The 23,322-nt window shown below is 44.1% G+C and overlaps 1 long non-coding RNA gene across 1 annotated transcript in view; it reads right to left on the bottom strand.

Annotated features, from left to right (window-relative positions):
- LOC111961178 (uncharacterized) overlaps positions 1-23,322 on the bottom strand; it is a 171,639-nt gene that overhangs the window by 1,143 nt on the left and 147,174 nt on the right. Inside the window, exon 3 of the long non-coding RNA XR_002876968.2 lies at positions 329-373. This is a non-coding gene — a long non-coding RNA (uncharacterized lncRNA). The remainder of the gene's footprint in view (positions 1-328; positions 374-23,322) is intronic.

Below are 23,322 nucleotides of genomic sequence, written 5' to 3'. Positions count from 1 at the left end.
GTAATCAACCAGTTAGTCATACAGTATAGTCGCATCACATCACTACAGTACTGATTAACTTCCAAAAGACATTAAGAAGAAGCAAGATCAGAACAGCTGTAGTGGACGGTCTGCACTGTTTCCCAATGATTCATGACAGGAGAAAATGTCTTTGAACCACACCAATGTAACAGATCAGCTAGGACACTTTTCTCTCGTGCATTTGTGAATTGACAGCCAGGCAACTGTAACATATCAACAAGACCTGAACCAAAACCTATTAGCCATTGAGAAGTTCTCCAAACCTGTACTTCCCCAATGTATTCATTTGAAAGAGAAGTGTCCATACCTGTGTGATGTTCTCGGGGTCTCTGACGGGACAGATCAGCTGGGACTGTAAGAGACAAACACACAACAGTTTAGTGATGATGATGATGATGGGTTCATGGGAAAAAAACATTCATTTTACCCCCACCTTTATTTAACCAAGTAGGCCAGTTGAGACCAAGTTCTCATTTACAACTGCGACCTGGCCAAGATAAAGCAAAGCAGTGCGACACAAACAACAACACAGAGTTACACATGAGATAAACAAACGTACAGTCAATAATAGAGTAGAAAGAAAGAAAAAAAGTCTATATACAGTGTGTGTAAATGGCATGAGGAGGTAAGGCAATAAATAGGCCATAGTAGCGAAGTTATCACAATTTAGCAAATTAAAACAATCATGCTTATTGACAAAGTTCATATAGAAATGGTAGTTGTCAGACACAGATCACATAACATTTGATCTGTGAGTGAATATACACTACATTCAGAACGTATTCAGACACTTTGACTTTTTCCATATTTGTTATTTTACAGCCTTATTCTAAAATGGATTAAATCGTTGTTCCCCCTCATTTCCCCTCGTTTTCCCCCCTCACAATACCCCATAATGACAAAGCAAAAACAGTTTTTTAGAACTTTTTCCTAGTTTAAGAAAATTATAAAACGGAAATTGCTGCACAGCTATTTTCAGGTCTCTCCAGAAATGTTCAATCGGATTCAAGTCCGGGCTCTGGCTGGGCCACTCAAGGACATTCAGAGACTTGTCCCAAAGTCACTCCTGCATTGTCTTGGCTGTGTGCTTCAGGTCGTTGTTCTTTTGGAAGGTGAACCTTCTCCCCAGTCTGAGGTCCTGAGCGCTCTGGAGCATGTTTTCATCAAGGATCTCTTTGTACTTTGCTCCGTTCATCTTTCCCTCGATCCTGACTAGTCTCCCAGTCCTTGTTGCTGAAAAACATCCCCAGAGCATGATGCTGCCACCACCATGCTTCACCGTAGGGATGGTGCCAGGTTTCCTCTAGACGTGACGCTTGGCATTCAGGCCAAAGAGTTCAATCTTGGTCATATAAGACCAGAGAACCTTGTTTCTCATGGACTGAGAGTCCTTTAGGTGCCTTTCAGCAAACTCCAAGCGGGCTGTCATGTGCCTTTTACTGAGGAGTGGCTTCCTTCTGGCCACTCTACCATAAAGGCTTGATTGGTGGAATGCTGCAATGATGGTTGTCCTTCTGGAAGGTTCTCCCATCTCCACAGAGGAACTCTAGAGCTCTGTCAGAGTGACCATCGGGTTCTTGGTCACCTCCATAACCAAGGCCCTTTCCCCCGATTGCTCAATTTGGCCGGGCAGCCAGCTCTAGGAAGAGTCTTGGTGGTTCCAAACTTCTTCCTTTTAAGAATGATGGAGGCCACTATGTTCTTGGGGACTTGCGGACCAATGCTGCAAACATTATTTGTCATTTCTGTCTCGGAGCTCTATGYACAATTCCTTCGACCTCAAGGCTTGGTATTTGCTCTGAAATGCACTGTCAACTGTGGGACCTTATATAGACAGGTGTGTGTCTTTATAAATCATGTCCAATGGACACCAATGGACTCCAATGAAGTTGTAGAAACATCTTAAGGATGATCAATGGAAACAGGGTGCACCTGAGCTCAATTTCGAGTCTGAAATAGGGTCTGAATACTGCATAGTTTTTATTTTTAATAAATTTGCTAGCAAGCAAGCAAAGAGACGCGTTGTCTTTTTGTTCTGTATCTATGCACGTGACCCAGTCGTTCGTTCAAAATGTTCCATTGCCATACTGGCTGCCAACGTTCTTATCCTTTGCTTGCTAGCTAGCCAACTACGGCTAACTTACAGTCACGTCAAACAGTGCACCCAGAATAACTGCAAAGTAGCTACATTTGTGTTTGTTGCTGTTTTCTAGTGACATTTATTGTGATACATCCATAACAATGAGCTAATGATGCACAATTTCACCTGGCATAGAAAATGTGCTCTCTCGTCAGGACACGTTGTTCAGAGGAGCTAGCCAACAACACAGCTAACACAATCACTTCAAACTGAAGCTGGAAAGACTGAAAACTAGCTGCAATTAATTTAGTTTTACTTGTTTTCTATTTTTATTTTTATTTTTATTTATTTTTAGGGGTGGATCAGCTTAATATTGCGGAAAAAATATTGCTTCCAATGTAATGTGCTGCATTCATTTCCAATCCCCCATATTTTTGGGGGTAAATATAGATATCCATACACACAAGCATACATATACACATACCTATTAGACATATATACTTTTTTAAAGAATATACCTTTATAATTATTCCCCGCAACCCTACCACCGATCCCCAATTGGAGGAACTGATAAACATTCTGCTTTTACCTTCAATTTATACATCTTATACCCATTTTACAGACAGAGTCTACTTTATAATAGTTCTCTCTTGTTTGTTCTTAGTCCTTCCTCTATTTCTGTTGTCCATCCAGTTTTATTTCCACTTGAACTGTGCTATTTCACAAAAGCTCCGCACCTATACACATTTCACATATCCCGTATGCCCTACATTGTTTATCTTGTTATTAGTCCCACCTTCAGTTCCACTCAACCCTTCCCATCTATCTTCCAACATCATCCATTTCGGATTTTTATTTGCCATATATTTTTCAACTGTGCTGTGATGCTTCACAAAATATTTGAACCTTCCTATTCTCATAGCTTCTACAGATTGTAAATTAAAAAATAATTTTTTCCCCTAAAATAATTATTATATTATTGATTGATTGACTATGGCTTTTCAAATCCCCAGTATTGCTATCTGTAGCGTTAGTTCTAGGCAAATGTTGCAATTCTTCAGCCATTCCTGGACCTGTGACAAAACGAGCTACATATGGACAATACCAAAATAATGATCTAATGACTCTGCCTCCTCACAGCAGAATCTGCAGAGCTGGGAAGATTGTATCCCCATATATATAACATTCTATTAGTTGCAAGAATTTTGTACAGTAATTTAAATTGAAAAATTCGAAGTTTTGAATCCGGCGTTGTTTGCGTATCAATTCATAAACCATGTGCCATGGAATGGGTACATCGAAAATCTCTTCCCAACTATTTAGCAATTTATATGGCACCGCTGTCAGTTTTTTGGTCCTTAAATGAAATGGTATATGTTTTTATTTATCACACTTTTCTTTAACCATTTATGTTCTTTAATATAGGGCCGACATACAAGTTCCTTACTTTTTTCCCTTCTACTTGCCTCTTCCATTTTTGTGGTAATGCTGCAATTAATTGTTGTAATTTTGGGTAGAGCAGACATTTCCATATGTCTGTGTTAGCTGCATGTGTGACATAACTCCACCAGTCCTATTTATGACATCATTCACAAAAATTATACCTTTTTTAAACATTTCTTCGATAAATACAGTTTTTTTATCAATTACTATATTTGAATTTAACCACAATATTTGTTGTACTATTTGTTCCGTCCTTTCAGGTGGATTAAACTGAAATTGCAACCAACTTTCTAAGGCTTGTTTAAAAATAAGGATATTTTGGAGATTATTTCCTTTCAAACAATTGAAAGTGAGCAGGTGTAATCTGAATAAAGGGAAAAAGGCCCTTCTTGAACATAGGATGAGACATTCGTACCAATTTACTAGAGAAGCAGTTTGGATTTAAGTATATACTTTTGTATGACTGATGCCTTTAGTGAGAGGTCTAATGCTTTAATATTTAATAATTTCTGCCTCCGAATTCATATTCGTTATATAAATAGCCCTTTTAATTTTTCTGGTTGCCGCGTTCCAAATAAAATGGAATATTTTTTGTTCATATAATTTAAAAAGCAGGTCACTAGGTGTAGGCAAAACCATAAGCAAATAGGTAAACTGTGATATGACTAAAGAGTTAATCAGGGTGATTTTTCCACAAATAACAGGTATTTTCCTTTCCATGGTAGCAAGATCTTATCTATTTTTGCTAACTTTCTATAAAATTTATTGGAGTGAGATCATTTTTTCTTTTGGGATTTTTATACCGAGTATGTCCACATCTCCGTCAGACATTTAATTGGTAAACTACATGGCAATATAAAATGTGTATTTTTTAGTGATCCAATACGTAATATGGTACATTTATCATAATTTGGTTTTAATCCAGAGAGGATAGCAAAGGTATCTAGATCCTCTAAGAGGCCGTGGAGAGACTCTAGTTGTGGTTTTAAAAGAAAACATGAATCATCAGCGTACAATGACACCTTAGTTTTTAAGCACGGATTTCTAATCCCTTAATATTAATGTTTGATCTAATTTTACAGCTAACATTTCAATGGCAATAATAAATAGATATGCGATAGTGGACAACCTTGTTTTACTCCTCTAGATAGTTTAAAACTTTCTGAGATGTAGACATTATTTACTATTTTACACCTAGGTTACTATACATAATTTTAACCCATTTTATAAGAATTCCCCAAAATTGAAATATTCTAGGGCATTTATATATAAACTCCAGTCATACTTTATCAAAAGCCTTTTCAAAATCAGCTATGAAAACCAGGCCTGGTGTCCCCGATATTTCATAGTGTTCTATTGTTTCCAGTACTTGCCTTATATTATTCTCCAATGTATCGTCCATGTAAAAAACCTGTCTGATTAGATGAATAATATCTGACAAAACTTTTTTTTATTCTATGCGCCAAGCATTTTGCTAGGATTTTTGCATCACAACACTGAAGTGTAAGAGGTCTCCCAATTTTTTAATGGACTGGATCTTTATATATACCACTTGGGTCCTGTTTCAGTAATAATGATATCAGACCTTCTTGTTGCGTGTCTGATAACTACCATTTATATAGGAGTGTTTAAAACAGCTAATAATGGTCCTTTGAGTATATCAAAAAAAGTTTTGTATACTTCCACTGGTATGCCATCCAGCCCTGGAGTTTTTCCCATCCTTAAAGGCCCAATTGCATCAAGCAGTTCCTCCTCTGTAATTTGGCCTTCACATGAGTCTTTCTGTACAGATGTTAATTTTACATTATTAATAGAAAAAAATCCATACAATTAGTTTCAGTTAGTGGAGATGGATGAGCCTGAAACGAAAACATATTCTAAGTACTTTACTTCCTCTTTCAAAATATCATTTGGTGAATCATGTGTGACTCCATCATTTGTAACAAGTTTTATAAAAAAATTTGGAGTAGATTTCTATATTGAAGATTGAAAAGAATTTGGTGCATTTTTCCCCATATTCCATCCAGTTCGCTTTATTTTTATAATATATTACACTGGATCTTTCTTTGAATAAGTTCCTCCATTTCTTTTTGTTTTTCCTCTAAATTATTCTGTGCCTCTATGTCCGTTTTTATTGCTATCTAACTGTACTGTTAGTCCTTCAATTTACTTTGTTAATATGGACTCCTTTGATCTAAATTGCTTTTGTTTTATAGATGAGTACTGAATTGCATGGACTCTAAAGGCACACTTAAAAGTGCCCATACAATAAGGGGATCTGCTGTACCTATGTTATGTCTGAAAAAGTCAGTTATAAAATCTTCTGTCCTAGTTCTAAACAATTTATCATCTAGTAGACTTTGATTATTTCCAATATCCTCGCCCACGTGGAAATTCTGTAGAGAAATATATATGCCAATTATGTGATGATCCGACCGCATTCTGTCCCCTATCAACACTTTTTAAACTTTGTGTGCCAGAGAGAATGGTATAAGAAAGTAGTCAAGACGACTAGCTTGATTAAGCCTCCGCCATGTATATCTACAAGTCAGGGTATTTAAGTCTCCATATATCCACTAATTCCAATATATCCATGACATTCATGATTTCCTTAAGAGCCTGAGGGTGATAGTTTGTAGTGTGATTTCCTTTCCGGTCCATAGAGGTATTTAAGACAGTATTAAAATCTCCCACTATAATAATGAGGTCTAGTGTTGCTTGTAGAGTTGATCAATTCTTATATATATTTTCAAAGAAGCTTGGATCATCATTATTCGGACCGTATAGGTTAATAAGCCCTATCTGTTTATTGTCCAATAACATATTTAAAATAATCATCTACCTTGAGGATCTGTTTGGACAATTTGCACATTGGATCAAAATTATTGTTAATTAATTTCTTTGCCCATGGGAGAAATATATTTTGCCCCCCAGTTCTTTTTCCACAAAATTCATCTAAAACTGTTGAATGGGTTTCCTGTAAACAATAGATATTATAATCCTTCTCTTTTTAGCCAGGTAAATACTGATCGTCTTTTCTTATTATCTGCTAAGCCATTACAATTGTAACTAAGCTATACTATTTCACCACTTACCATAATGAGACACACATTTCAATTCTTTTTATCAATATATTTTTGTAAACGTACTATTAAAAGAACATAATGATTGAGTGTCTATATAGTTGTACCATGATAATTTGGCATTTCTACTAAGTAAACCTCCAATTGGTCCCTACCTATTCCACCCGCTAAAAAGCCTCATCTCGAGTTGGGTGTCATCCCAATGCCCGGCAGACCACCTCGACCCCTGTATACCATAGCCCTGAACCGACTGGGATCCATTCTTTGAAAAGAGCACACAGTGCATTTAACCGAATTGAAAGTAGATTAACTGCAAATGCATTTCCATCGCCCTCACCTCGATTTGTATTATATATATCTGTGGATCATCCTCTATTGTCCCTAACATCTTTTATTCTTCCTTCGCAACAGTTGTGGGATACACACATACACCCACACACACTCAGCCCTTACCCCACACAACCATAAGCTCACTTTCTCAACAATTGCAGACCATCCCAGAGGCCCAACTCAAGATGGATTCATTGATTCACAAATTCACCTTGCAGTTGCAGCTGCATGAGAAGGCCTGCAAGACCGCGCAAAAAATGAGCAAAAATTTAGAGATTTATTTACCATTGTCACATCCTAGATGATGGAGGTCAAATGTACACCTTATTCCTGAAACACCCACAATACGGCCACCCGTCATGACCATGTCCCCACGCATCTCCATGCAGTCCGACTTTGATTTTGTGCCGCCAGGGCCACAATAATATACCCCCTCTCGGAATGTCCGAGTGTGACCCCCTCCCCATGGGTTACTGCAGCTAGTGTTGCCAGCACTGCCACTGCCTGGGTGGGGGCACCCCACCGGAATCCCCACCGGCTAGGTACAAGGTCGTCAAGGTTCTCATTAGCAGTTTTGAGAATTTCCTTGTATATTATGCTCTCCCTTTAGGGGGCTTTGGCTTTGCAGGACCAACCCTGCCAAGCAGGCTCAGAATCTTGAGGGGGCAGTGCTGCTCTTGGTCTCTGACCTCATTTTAGCTGCATACAGACCGCTTACAGCGGGCACATAAAACAGTTAGGGACTTCTCCTTAGTATCTGGGTCATTCAGGTGGGTGTCTAGGGTATAGGACCATGGACCGTACCATTAAAATAGGATAATAAATAATTAGATATAATTTATTTTTAAAATGTAGTTCTCCATGATAGGACAATAAATAAATAAGACGTATAATTCATTATAAAAGTATATCCATCATCTGAACAACATTGAAAGCCCTCTCATACCCGGCTCACAGCAATACATTGGCTCTGGGATATGCAACCATTTCATTACTCACTCACTCAACAAAAAACAAAATCAAATAAAATATAAAATAAACACAAACCACACCATCCACACATACTGTGCCTTCTGTTTACTTAGTTTTTATCTTCACTATGRTGAATTAGTGCTTGTGTGTTCAATTAGTTATATGTGAAGATTTATAGAAAAGCTATATTTTTTATTGTATTGTTACAATCAATAACCGGGCTTGAATTGTGTTTATTTTCCTCGTCTATGAGAACTTTGTAATTTTTTTAAATAACCAGGGAGTAGTCTTTGTGTCTCTGAACAACTGGTTTACTTGTTTTCTATTGACATTTCTAGTATATATCCATAAAAATGATGCCAGCTGATTCAAGATTTCGACTGCCTWTCTGTCTCGTCCCGACTTGTTCATTACTATGGGACAGCTAGAGATCGAATTTCAATATTGAAACAATGTTGCATATGTTGAATAGACAGACAACAAGGTTTATACAAATCTCTCCTGTTGAAAACCAAATGCTAGTCTAAAACAAATGGGGGATAATGTCTTCATGCTTTTTATAGTGGAGATCAAATTTATACATTTCCTGGCTGGGCTGATAAGACAGCGGATTGTGCAGTGAGATGGAACAGAGTAAATACGCATTTCAACATCATAGCTTTAGCTGGTGGTAACTTGTGGAATAGATACTGTCTGGAATGCGGTTTTAACCAATCAACATCCAAGATTAGACCCACCCGTTGTATTAAACACCAACCACACACACACACACAACACACACACACACACACACACCACACACACACACACACACACACACACACACACACACACACACACACACAACACACACACACCACACACACACACACACACACACAACACACACACACACACGTGTGCTGTCCTGTTTAAATAGGCAGCCAAGTTTCCAGCGTCTAGAGTAGTGTGTGTGTGTGTGTGTGGTGTGTGAGATTGTGTCTGTGTTGTGTGTGTTTTGTGTGTACCTACACGTCTGTGAAATGCGTTTTCGTGCATGTGTTCGTATGCACATGTGTGTGCAAGGCGAGATCAGAGCCTGCTCAGAAAGCCCCTCTGCCTGAAGCGCTTATTGGAACGCACCACATGGAACATGTAATTGAATGAGGAACGGTCTCTCGCTGGATCGAGACACTTTTCTGGGCACGGCAACCAAAGCATGAGGTCGGTGTGGCTTTAGCGCTTCGCTGCTTTCATTCGGCTTTTTACACTTATTTATTTGGTTCGCCCCTTCTCAGTGTGTTCGCCTTAAATCATCCGGGGCCAAGCATGCGTAATTGTAATGAACTTGTGTTGTTCAATACTTTTAGAAACATTATATGAAATCAGATATAAATAAAGAATGGAAAAGATTGCAGCCAGTCACAGAGGCTGGCTGGACTGCTGCGGCTGGAGAGCAGTACTCCTGCACTGTGTCTGCTGCCAAGATTGAGGGTGTGTTGGGCTCCTGGTCTGCACTGCTTACCACACACACACACACAAGGTGCAGGTGTCACACACCACACACACACACACATAGGGGTGCTTGATATGCATTGCATTGCATGCACGTCCACCGACCACCCGACGTCTTAACGCACGCATCGTCCACACGTCACGGCACCGCACGCATTGACACACACACGCGGTTGCATGGACACACACACAGAGGCACGTACACACAAGGGCACGAGCACATGCACACACACACAGGCAGGGTCGTATGCACGCACACACACACACACCATCACACAAACACCATCACATACACACACCAGAGCCTGTATCATCCACCCCTGGCTCCACACTCTCACACACTTCACACAGATTGGACACTGATGCCAGCCCAAGGTGTATTTGCATAGCCAGGTAAGAGGTAGTCATTAGGAAGATGCACTCAAACAAACACACACACAAACAAACACACACAGTTACAGACACACACAAACAAACGGATGCGAGTGGTAATGTGTGCGGCAGGCCAGAGGCAGCTCGGGTTGACACTGCTTACCGTGATTTACAATCCACAGCCACAGAGAAATAAACCATGTGTGTTAACAAGCTCTTAGTTTTATTAGCGTTTTACAGGCCGACAATCAACACAAGCAACAGCACATTTTTCTCATCCCATTAACTCCCTGTGAGACGGTGGAATCAACATCAAGACGAGCCCAAAACGCAGCTGTTGTCAGCTTGAGAGTGATCTCAGTCAAAGCTCGAATTCATGTCCATGATCTGAAATTATTCCATATGAAAACCAAAGGAGGGAGTAAGATTGAACTTAATCTCTTTGAATAAGAGATAAATGTGTCAACAGCAGAAGTCCATCTCCAGTTATGTTATAGTTAATATACTGTGGCTCTATTTGAAAACTGTAGGGGAGAATAAGATTGAAACTCTTTGGAATCTTTTTGAATAATAAGAGACACGTGTGTCAATAGCAGAAGCCCATTCCCCGTTCTGTGTTAAGATTCATAGACATCTGTGTGAATCTATCTAACTGTTTCCATTTTGACAAGAGGTGGTGCTCCTATCAGGTTAAATAATGGCCAGGATCCATACGCGCAAACATTAAGAGTCGTGCCCTGGTTGATGTTGAATTCTGTTTAAGAGAGTTTGGCGTTTTCCCTGTTCTCCCCTTTGCTCAGTTCTCACACACAGTCTTACACAGTCACATACACGGTGCCTTGACTCACAGAAGTGTGTATTACATAAAATATTGCACACATGCACACACACACACACACACACACACGCACACCTGCTGCCACCTCTCTCAGTCCCCGGGGAGTCCAGTAAAGGACAGGCCAGAGCACCGCCTTGACACGGCAATGGCCAGGTCTGGGAACCAACGGTTACGGCCGTAACAAAAGTCTGAGGCTTGCCGAGGGGTGGCGGCTACACAACTATGAGTACAGCCTTTTATATGCACGGATTAAGTTGTGTGTACATGACCCCAAATGTTCCCTTTCCCCGTTCCTCTGAAGCTCTACAGCTACACACAGGCTTGGGTTTCAGTCCTGTCGCTTATAAATCACTGTCACATGTTCCAACGATGAGTAGTGCTGAAAATCTGAATGGGAGCCATGATAAAAATCGAATCCCTTTTCGACGAGGTCCGCCGAGTTTAAACACTAAATTTAAACCTCCTTCAGATGTAACTCAACAATCCTCCAGTCACCTGTGTGTGTGTGTGTGTGTGTGTGTGTGTGTGTGTGGATACTCGCCGAACAATCTCTGTGTGTGTGTGTGCGCCAAAAATCCTGTGTGTGTGTGGTCGTGGGTGTTGTGTTGTGCGTATGTCTTATGTCCTTGTGTGGTGTTTTGTTGATGCTGTGTGGGAGAAGTGTATATACAGGTGTGTACGGAGTGTGTGTGTTGCACGAAAGCGACGAGCATGTGTTTACTGAAGGCAGGCAGAGCCCACCCTGCACGGGACACATGTCTCTCAGACCTACGTACTGACCCACAAGTCTTTAGACATGCCTCCAACGCCGAAAGACGATATGCAAACCATTTCCCCCTTTCAGAATACCACTTTAATCTGTAAAGCACATTGGTAAGCACATTTCAAAATGCAGGTCTATCAATAATGCAGGTCTATAACTTCTCTGTATCACGGAGGCCGCTCCGCACTGCCTAAAGCTACTCTCTCTCCCTCCTCTCATCCTTCTAGACTACGCTGCCTTCGCATACTGTAACCCATCAATCCTCCTCTCCACCCTCTCCGAGTGGGCATCTCCGGCGCGGCCACGCTTGGATGCGTTCCAACCTGACAGTCGCCTACCTACCAGGTGCGAGGCGTGGCCGAGAATCTGTCTCTCTCACCACGTGCTTTCCCTCACCACTGGTGTCCCCAGGCTCGTGTTCTAGCCCTCTCCTATTCTCGGCTATATACACCAAGTCACTTGGCTCTGTCATAACCTCACATGGTCTCTCCATCACATATGCTATGCAGACGACACACAATTAATCTCTCCTTTCCCCCTTCTGATGACCTTAGAGGCTGGCGAATCGCATCTCTGCATGTCTGGCAGGACATATCAGTTGGATGACGGACACCACCTCCAAAGCTGAACCTCGGCAAGACGGAGCTGCGTCTCTCTCCCCGGGGAAGGACTGCCCGTTCCATGATCTCGCTCTGGATCTACGGTTGACAACTCCATTGTGTCCTCCTCCAGAGCTGCTAAGAACCTTGCGTATCCTGGACAAACACGCCTGTCGTTCTCACTCACATCAAGGCGCGAGTGACCGTTCCTGTAGGTTCATGCTCTACAACATCCGCAGAGTACGACCCTGCCTCACACAGGAAAGCGGCCAGGTCCTATGCCAGGCACTTGTCATCTCCCGTCTGGATTACTGCAACTCGCTGTGGCTTGGGCTCCTCTGCTCTGTGCCATTAAACCCCTCTAACTAATCTCATCAGAACGCCGCAGCCACCCGTCTGGTGGTTCAAACCTCCCAAGTTCTCTCTACGTCACCCGCTCCTCCGCTCTCTCCACTGGCTTCCAGTTGAAGCTCGCATCCGCTACAAGACCATGGTGCTGCCTACGGAGCTGTGAGGGGAACGGCCACCCTCAGTACCTTCAGGCTCTGATCAGGCCCTACACCCAAACAAGGGCACTGCGTTCATCCACCTCCTGGCCTGCAGTCGACCTCCCTACCACTGAGAAGTACAGTTTCCGCGCTCAGCCCAGTCAAAAACTGTTTCGCTGCTCTGGGACCCCCAATGGTGAATAAACTTCACCTCAACTGACGCCCAAGTGGTGGAAAAGCGGAGTCAAATGCACCACCTTCCGGAGACCACCTGAAACCCCACCTCTTTAAGGATATAATACTCTAGAACGGACTAGATAAAGTAATCCCCTTCTGAACCCCCCCCCCCCCCCTCACCCCTAACACCACCACCCCCCCTCTCCCCCCCCCCTTCCTTTCTACCCTAACAACCACCCATACTCCCTACCTTCGCTCCCCCCTCCCAACCCCCCTCTAAAACCGATTCTAGATGCACTATTGTAAAGTGGCTGTTCCACTGGATGTCATAAGGTGAATGCACCAATTTGTAAGTCGCTCTGGATAAGAGCGTCTGCTAAATGACTTAAATGTAAATGTAAATGTATTGGAATATAATTGGAATATATGCAAGCGCACAGTGGGATATGCCAATCAATAACAGAGAATGAGGGAAACAAAGCTATTATGAGCAGTAGAACAATGGCTAGAGGTTGTATTCTGATGACTGGAACGCAGTGTTTAAAAGGCGAGTGCCAAGAAGGTTAATCTGGTTAGCTAAACACGGTTAATATATGGCCCAAGTTCACAAAGGCTTCCACGAGTTGCTCAACCTACGGCTTTTCCTGTCACCGTGGAAGTTTACTTGGATACGTCTCTCCCCAAGCCTTGACATACATACGTATCAGTCAAAAGTTTGGACACATCTACTCATTCAAGGGTTTTTCTTGATTTGTACTATTTTCTACATTGTAGAATAATTGTGAAGACATCAAAACTATGAAATAACACATATGGAATAATGTAGTAACCATAAAAAGTGTTAAACAAATCTAAATATATTTTTATATTTTGAAATGCATTCCAGGTGACTACCTCATGAAGCTGGTTGAGAGAATGCCAAGAGCGTGCAAAGCTGTCATCAAGGAAAAGGGTTGCAACTTTGAAGAATCTCAAATATAAAATATATTTTGATTTGTTTAAAACTTTTTTGGTTACTACATGATTCCATGTGTTATTTCAGTGTTGATGTCTTCACTTTTATTCTACAATGTAGAAAATAGTAAGAATAAAGAATAACCCTTGAATGAGTATCCTTCTCTTACAGTATACACTATTATATCCATAGGTACCCAAGATTTGGTTTCGACATTCTTGGCAATAGGTGGATACCAAGCTACCGCATCTGCTTGTACATGACATCAGAGCTACATGGATCTGAAAATACACATTTCCAGTGAGTCACCGAGTGAAAAATGAGTACACAAATAAAACATGAATGGGTGAACTGTTGTTGTAAGTGGCATTTRTTTTCTACTCGCAGAGCCAATATGGGCCTTTGTTCCTCGTTTTGAATGCTGGCCAATGAAACGAGAACACATATCCTCTGGCGACTTGGTTATCGTGTTTGATCAGAGCATGATATTGGCAAGGTGTCCCAAGTCAAAACAAGTTAGAAAAATATTAATCCTCTGTTGATGTACGGTATATAACMCTTTCAATCAAAGTAAATCACAGGACTCTTAGTTTCCCCCCTTGGAATACGTTCCCTTGGATGCTTTGTTGTGTTCTCTTATGTGCTGTTTGTGTCATCGTCCCCTATAGACTCTCCTCCAACCGCATCCTGGATGAAGATCCCACTCCGATCCAAACCAACTTCTCACACGGAGCGAAGAGCCAGATCACACTTTCACATAAACAAGAAACATGGCAGTAGTCAGCATGGGAACAACACCAACAACAGCCACACCAGAGCTCCGACTGAGCTTATCACATACCCCTTCACCAGCAGAACTAGAGCCGGGCCAGGAGAGCTGAGGTAGTCGTTGTAGTCTAAACACTAAACCACATCTCCCAGAGGATCTGTGATGGAGAGTTTAAAATGAACTCAAATCCAGATCCACCTATGACACCACTGTTTCCCCACCTGAGATGGGAGCTTAAACATATGTAGAATGAATCATAAATAATCATAATAACTGTACTGGGACAATAAAACGCTCTGTGTTACTTTCAAAACCTTTGTAAATGAAGAAAAATGTGGGCCAGAGCAGCCGAGTTGCTACCTACAGACAAAAGATTAGCCCGCAGACTCACACACTCACACTCCATATCTAACCAGTCCCGTGCGAGTGCGGCCAACCCCCTCTCTCAACATCCCCCTGCCCCATCTCAACCCCACCTTTCCTGGCCACCGGACACAGTGCCTCACCTACGCCAGCCCCAGCTCCACCTGCAATGCTCCCAAATAAATAACTCAAGGAGAAAGTCACAGAGGTGCCCCTGACTTTTCCCTTTGTCTTTTTTGGTTACAACTCAGTATGCCAAAGAAAGAAAGTGAGATTCATGGGCGAGCTCATCTACAATAACACATAAAAGCTGCTGCTGTGTATGTGGAGCGGTAATGCCTTTTGTGTGCTGATTCTAGTCCGAATCCCATGAGGGGTGTGTGGTGGAAATTTGGAGGGAAGTGAACAGTGAAGAAAGGAGAGTAAGGAGTGTATATGGGCTCCGATCAAGGCCCACTCACTCAGACAGGACCTGCATGGACGCCTGCAGAGCAGTAGGAACTACAGTACAAACCTTCTCACACTATTGTGCTGACCCGAACTGTACTGGCTCCATTATTTTCTTATCACATATCCCTTTCCAGCAACTATAGTGAATTTGTAACCAAGCCTGCACAGTACAGCTTGGCTCGGCTAAGTATGAAAATGGTCTAGGACTAGTGTTGCAAAGAGTCTGAAATTTTCCATGGGAAGTTAAGGCTGGGAATTTGGGGAATTCTGCTTAAATTCATCAAAAAAGTTAGCCAGTGAACCTTTTTTGTGGGATACACATAAGGCAATTCTAGGTCTTGTGGTATATTTTGGTTAAACTATCCCCAATTCAATGGAATTGCAACACCGCATGCACAGTGCATTCTTCCATCACATATAGAATCCAAGATGGCGTAGCAGTGTAGACGTGTTTTGTTTCGTCCTCTCATGTACGTTTGTATTTTTCGTATTTCTTGTATATATATAAAAAAAAAAAAAATCTATCTCTTTTCGATTTTTAATTCGATTATACCTTCCGGTAACCTACCTCACCCAATGTGATACGGAATCGCTATTATTTTTTAACTTTGGAACAAAAAAAAAAAAGAGAGAGGATGTTGTTTGTGTCTTTCCCTATGCTGTCCAAGAACAGACCAAATCTCCTCACGAAGTCGAAAACATCTTTGAAGCACCTTTCCCTGGCTTAGCCATCGCACCTCTGTGTGATAGCAAATCACCATGCTCCGTTTCTAAACTCCGTCAGAATGCCTTGGAACTGCGGGTGGATGTCAAACCTTTTGGCTCTAGATAAAGTTTAACTGTGCGCGTGATATGCTCATTACATGCTCCATTCAAGGGCTTTACCGTTCGACAACGCCTTCCTGGGTGATGATACAATGATAAGCTGTCAGCTCACCTGTCGCGGTTTTTCCTTCTTTTGCAAATCTTTTCCCGATCCTTCGCCTAAGCCAGTCCGCCCTGTGTTCCACACATCGCAGGTGCTCCGTCGGTTGTCAAACCCCACGAGTTTTTTCCCAAGGCACGCTCCATCTCATTACACATCTTGACACCTCTTCATACAAATCATGCCCCGTAGTTTTGGCCATGCCATAGACGTAAGCCAAAAACTCCTCTGTCACGCTTAGGCTGGGAGTCCACTCCGGGATGAAAATATTGACAAGCTGGGCAATTCAGAAATGTCGGTGCTCTCATCCAGCAGCCGGAATATTGCAATGAATCGTTTTCCCCTTTTTTCACAAGCTGCTCTTATTTAGATTGATGACAACTGCGTCTACCTCTCTCGGCAATGGTGTTTCTGCTCAGAACTCACATTTAAAAAGAGTTGCCTTTTTTCTGGGCACAACTTCGTCACAAACTTTTAATTCCATGTCAGTTTTGATGAAACCCCCTCCGTTAAATGCCGGGCTGATGTTAGGCGATCTCTTCCTGCCAAAATAAAACTGGCCTTGACAGCAGCCTGGGCCTTGTGAATTTGCTTTTTTGAACAGAGCCTGTCGAGATTTGAGGCTCGTTTATAATTCCTCTGCCTTTTGTAGCTTTGTTCCATGTCCATATTCTTGTTTTTGTCCCGTCATCGTGTTTCGTTTTCATAATGTCGTCTCAGATTATTTACTCTTTCAGTACCATGCCACACTTTCTCCACACAGAAGACACACAGTTTTCCAGCTACCTCCGTGAACATATTACTCCGACTCCCGCACCTGTTGAAAACCCCCGGTTCTCAGTGTCCACCTTCCGTTTGCTGCATTTTTGATGGTATCTAGAAAGTTAATTTTACTGATGATGCGTGACGACTGCTGTGCCAAACTCAAATATTGAAACTGAAAGCAGCCTATGCTCGGTGCGTCCACCGTTGCATTTGGTGGGAAATGTAGTATTGGTCGTGTAAAGATCTGGCAGGCTGCCGGCTTGCTGCGGTCTGCGGGCCCGTCTCTAATAATAAATCAAAGATCATTCCCCAGGGGCGTAAAAAAAACCTTCTCGCGGGCCGGATGTGGCCCGCGGGCTTGACTCTGACATATGTGCCATAGACCTTAACGATTGCACCATCGACCTGTTGCCGGGACCTGCCCTTCCCAGGGGTCGGATCTTTTCCCCTTTCTCTCCTCCCGAACGAGCTGCTAGGATACCTACATCAAGGAACGCATATGGCAGCAGGCCTCATGCGTCATTCTACCTCGCCGGCGGGAGCAGGTTTTTCTTGTGGCCAAGAAAGACGGTGGATTACGACCTGCATCGAACTACGCGGACTCAATTGCCATAAACCGTCCGTAACCGCTACCCGCTACCACCTTATGGCCACAGCGTTGAGTGCTCCAGGAAGCATTGTCTTCAACTAAGCTTTGACCTCGGAACGCATACCATCTTGTGCGGATCCAAACCCGGACGAGTGGAAGCCGCTTTCAACACGCCTACTGGTCACTACGAAATACTCGGTGATGCCCTTCGGCCCTGACCAACCTCCGGCTGTGTTCCAAGCGCTTCATAAAAATGATGTGCTTAGGATATGCTTTAACATTTCTGTGTTTGTTTGTAACTTGGATGACATCCTCATTCTTTCGAAGCTCCCTCAAGAACACACTACGCATGTCGACAAGTGCTCAAACGCCATCCTACGACAGCCATTGTACGTTTAAGCCGGAAAAGTGTGAAATTCCATGTCCTCTCGGTCCAATTCCTGGGGATTATAGTGGACCCGGTCGAGTCCAGATGGACCCCAAGAAGGTAGGGGCAGGTAGCGGATTGGCCCACCCCAAGTGCCGTTAAGGGAATTCATGCGTTTCCCTGGGCTTCACCCAAACTTTGTACCGCAAGTTCATCAAAGAAACTTCAGCTCGGTTGGCACCCCTCTCTCAGCTGTAACCAAGGGTGGAAACCACCAACGGTTTGCTGTGGGGAAGAGAAGCTGAAACGGCCTTCCAAGGGACTCAAGCAGCGCACCTCTCTGCCTCTCATCCTTGACACTACCAACGGCGGGAACCTTTTGTGGTGGAGGTAGACGCATCAAGGTTGGGAGCTGTCCTGTTCTCAGAGGGGTGAAGACAAGAAGCTTCATCCTTGCGCCTTCTTCTCTCACCGGCTTACCCGGCCGAGAGGAATTACGGATGTGGGGATCGTGAAAACTCCTAGCGGTTAAGATGGCACTTGAAGGAATGAAACACTGGCTCGAGGGGGGCTTCTCAACCGTTTCAAGTGCTTACGGACCCACAAAAAATTGGAGGTATATCCAGCAGCGACGCGGTTAACTCCAGACAAGCTCGATGGTCTCTTTTCTTCAGCCGTGTTATTTCGTTATTCCTCACCTATAGACACCCGGCGTCAACGAATCTCAAACCCGGACGCCTTGTCACGAATCTACTCTCCTGCCATTCGAGAAAGATACTGACATGACGTCTTCCTGGCCGTAAGATCGTGGCTCCGATCTCGTGCAAAGTGGAGGATACGTGAAACAAGCTCAAGCCATAACCGGGCCCTGGAGGAGGTCCTTGCTAATCTGTTGTTTGTTCCCAAGGCAGCAAAGGTCCCAAGCCTTCTGTGGGGCACTCCTCTCGCCTCACCTGTCACACCCGGCCGTAGGTCTACCACCTTGGAGTTCAGTCCAGCGTAAGTTCTGGTGGCCCACCAATAAAAGAAGGACGTTTGCCACTTCGTCAAGGCATGTTCCCGTTGTCTGCCAGGGCATAAATCTGTCTCACCTCCGCCCTCAAGGACTCTTCACCCCTCTATCTATTCCCCACCGACCCCATGGTCCCATAATTCTCGTGGGACTTATTACTGGCCTTCCCTCCGTCCATGGTAATAGTACGATCCTAGTCATCATGGACAGGTTTTCTAAGGCGCAAGGTTTGTTCCCTTGACCAAAATTTACCTTCGGCCAAGGAAAAGGGAACAGCTGAGTTGGTGATTAACCATTGTTCCGAGTCTTTGGGATTTCCGCAAATATGGTTTCCGACAGAGGTCCCGTTCGCTCCAGGTTTTGGTAAGGCCCGTCTGCCAACTCATAGGGCCCACGGCAGTTTATCTTTCAGGGGTACCATCCGGAGTCAGATGGCCAAGACAGGAGGAATGAATGTCAGAGCTGGAAACCACCCTCAGATGCATGGTTCAACACACCCGTCCACATGGTCATCCTTCATTGTTTGGGCCGAGTACGCGCACAACACACTTGTCTCCTCCCACTGTATATCCCCGCATGAGTGTCAGTTGGCTTATGCGCCTCTATTGTTCCGTCCCGGACCAAGAAAGGCAGAAGTCAGAGTGCTTCAGCCTCGAGGTTCATAGACTCTGTCGCTTACTGGACAGAAGGCCGTCTTAATCTTCGCCGTTCCTCTCAGCAGTACCAACGACAAGCAACAGACGTCGCCGTCCCGGTTCTACCCTGTACCTCCGGCCAAGAGTAATGGCTCTCAACTAAGAACTTACCACTACGGGTGGAGGTCTCGCAAGCGTCCAGAGGTTCACGGGTCCCTTAAGATTGCCAGGAGAGTCATCCGTTACTTTTCGCGCGCACTTACCCAAGAATCCCTTAGATCAATGCCCACATTTCCATTTCCTTTTATTAAAAACCTGTTGTTTTTTCTCCGTTATGCCGGGCAGGCAGACCTCCCCCTCCGCCCCGTGTCATCGGTGGCCAGTCAGCTATATCCGCTCCCACCGGATTACTGGATTCCCGCCGGGTGCACGGTCCTGGCAGTATCTGTGACTGGGAAAGGCTACGTCCCAGAGGAGCGCTCCTGGGTTCCTGCCAAAGGACATACTGACCCTACCTCATTCGTCAGTTCAGGCCCTCCACCCTGAGAAGGCACCTGGAGGAGACGGTCAGAGCCGTTCCTAGGAGGGGATTTCCTGTCAGGTTTGGCCAAGACTGCTGTTCGGGTTTTGGTCACTAGATGTCCCCATTGCACCTTTTTTGTACCTTTTGTTTTTCTTGCTCTAATATTGTTTGCACCTGTAGGTCATTCCCTTGTAGATATTTAACACCCTGTGTGTTCCTCAGTTCCTTGCTCAGTGTTTGAATTAGCACCCGCCCCAGCCCAAGCCTTGTTTATATAGATATTCTCTTGTTGGATTTCCAGAGGTTTCTTGGTTAGTTCTGTGTATTATTTGAGTAGTCTTTTGAGGTTTGTTTTGCCCTGCTGTTTTTTACACTTTGTGGAGTTTCTTTTTATTTTGGAGGATTTCCATTTTGTGCCTCTTGGCTTTTATTTTTGGACATTGTGGTTTTAGTTTCTTTGCCTGAAAGATTTTTTCTTTAATTAAACCACCATCTCTAGTACTAGCTGTGTCTGCCTCATCTTCTGGGTTCTGACGATTATTAGTGACTGTTTCTCCACCGGGTCCTGACATGTTGCCGCCTGCTTACCGACCCCCTCAGCTCCCAGCTTGTGCCCTGGACACCATCTGTGAATTGATCGCTCCCCATCTAGCTTCAGAGTTTTTCTGTTAGGTGACCTAAACTGGATACTGCTATACACCCCGGCAGTCCTACAATCTAAGCCTAGATGCCGCTCAAATCTCACACAAATTCACCAAGGAACCCACCAGATACAACCCTAAATTCCGTAAACATGGGCACCCTAATAGACAATTATCCTGACAACTTGCCCTCCAAATACACCTCTGTCTTCAATCAAGATCTCAGCGATCACTGCCCTCATTGCTGTACTCCGCTACGGGGTCCGTGTCAAAACCGACCACCCTCATCACTGTCAAACGCTCCTAAACACTCTGCGAGCAGCCTTTCTAATCGATCCTGGCCGGGTACCCTGGAAGCGATATTGACCTCATCCCGTCAGGTATGAGATGCCTGTATTCTTTAAAAGTACTTCCTATCACATAATAGACAAGCATGCTCCGTTCAAAAAATGCACGAACTAAGAACGATAGCCCTTGGTTCAACTCCAGACCTGACTGCCCGTCGACCAGCACAAAAACATCCCGTGGCGACTTGCAATAGCAATCGAAGGAGCCCCGCGATATGCAACTGTTCAGGAAGTCAGGACAATGACACGCAGAACAGTCAAGGAAAGCAAAGGCCAGCTTTTTCAAGCAAGAAATTTGCATCCTGTTAGCTCGTAACTCCAAAAGTTCTCGAGATACTGTAAAGTCATGGAGAACAATGGCACCTCCTCAGCTGTCCCCACTGCACTTGATGCTAAGGTCACAACGGTCACCACCGATAAATCTGTGATTAATGAAAACTTCAACAAGCATTTCTCTCAACGGCTGGTCTGCCTTCCTCCTGGCGACTCCAACCATGGCAAAAACAGCCCGCGCCCGCGCTGCTAACTCGCAAGCCTCCCAGCTTCTTCCTTTCCCAAATCCAGATAAGCAGATGCTTCTGAAAGAGCTGAAAACCTGGACCCATACAAATCAGCTGGGCTTGACATCTGGACCCCCTATTCCCTAAACTGTCCGCCGCCATTGTCGGCACCCCGTTACCAGCCTGGTTCAACCTTCCCTTCGTATCATCTGGAAATCCCCAACCGGATTGGAAGCTGCGCGGTCATCCCCCTCTTCAAAGGGGGAGACACCCTGGTACCAAACTGTTACATGACCTCAGATCCATCCTGCCCTGCCTATCTAGGTCTTCGAAAGCCAAGTCAACAAACAGAATCACTGACCAGTCTCGAATCCCACCGTACCTTCTCCGCTGTGCCAATCGGTTTCCGAGCCGGGTCACGGGTGCACCTTCAAGCCACGCTCCAAGTACTAAAACGATTCATAACGCATCGTAAAGAACAGTACTGTGCAGCGTCTTCATCGACCTGCCAAGCGCTTTCGACTCTGTCAATCCCCATATTCTTAATCGGCAGACTCAGTAGCCTCGGTTTTGTCTAATGACTGCCTTGCCTGGTTCAAGCACCAACTACTTTTGGCAGACGAGTTCAGTGTGTCAAACGGAGGGCATGTTCGGTCCTCCTCTGCAGTCTCTATGGGGTACCACAGAGTTGCAATTCTCCCGCGACTCTTTTCTCTGTATAATATCATGATGTTGCTCTTGCTTGCGGGCGATTCCCTGATCCACCTCTAGCGCAGCCGACCACCATTCTGTATACTTCTGGCCCTTGTGGACCACTGTGCCTATCTAACCTCCAAACGAGCTTCAATGCCATACAACACTCCTTCCGAGGCCTCCAACTGCTCTTAAACGCTAGTAAAACCAAATGCCCATGCTTTTCAACCGTTCCGCTGCCTGCCCTCACCGCACGCCCGACTAGCATCACCACCCTGACGGTTCCGACCTAGAATATGTGGACATCTATAAGTACCTAGGTGGTCTGGCTAGACTGCACCACTTTCCTTCCAGACTCATATCAAACATCTCAATCCAAAATCAAATCTAGAGTCGGCTTTCTATTTCGCAACAAAGCTCCTTCACTCACGCCGCCAAACTTACCCAGTAAAACTGCACTATCCTACCGATCCTCGACTTCGGCGATGTCATTACAAAATAGCTTCCATACTCTACTCAGCAAACTGGATGCAGTTTACACATGCCATCCGTTTTGTTACTAAAGCACCTTATACGACCCACCACTGCGACCTGTATGCCCTAGTCGGCTGGCCCTCGTTACATGTTTCGTCGTCAGACCCACTGGCTCAGGTCATCTACAAGCTATGCTAGGTAAAGTGCCGCCTTATCTCAGTTCACTGGTCACGATGGCTACACCCACCGTAGCACGCGCTCCAGCAGGTGTATCTCACTGATCATCCCTAAGCCAAAACCTCATTTGGACGCCTTTCCTTCCAGTTCTCTGCTGCCTGCGACTGGAACGAATTGCAAAAATCTCTGAAGTTGGGACTTTTATCTCCCTCAACAACTTTAAACATCTGCTATCCGAGTAGCTAACCGATCGCTGCAGCTGTACATAGTCATCGGTATATAGCCACCCAATTTACCTACCTCACCCCCCATACTGCTTTTATTTATTTACTTTTCTGCTCTTTTGCACACCAGTATCTCTACTTGCACATGTCATCTGATGATTTATCACTCCAGTGTTAATCTGCTAAATTGTAATTATTCGATTTATTGCCTACCTCCTCATGCCTTTTGCACACATTGTATATAGATTCTCAT

This window comes from Salvelinus sp. IW2-2015, linkage group LG4q.1:29 (genome assembly GCF_002910315.2).
Source record: "Salvelinus sp. IW2-2015 linkage group LG4q.1:29, ASM291031v2, whole genome shotgun sequence".
NCBI lineage: Eukaryota > Metazoa > Chordata > Actinopteri > Salmoniformes > Salmonidae > Salvelinus > Salvelinus sp. IW2-2015.
The sequence above is the reverse complement of the archived record's forward strand: the minus strand, read 5'-3'. Positions and strand labels throughout refer to the sequence as shown.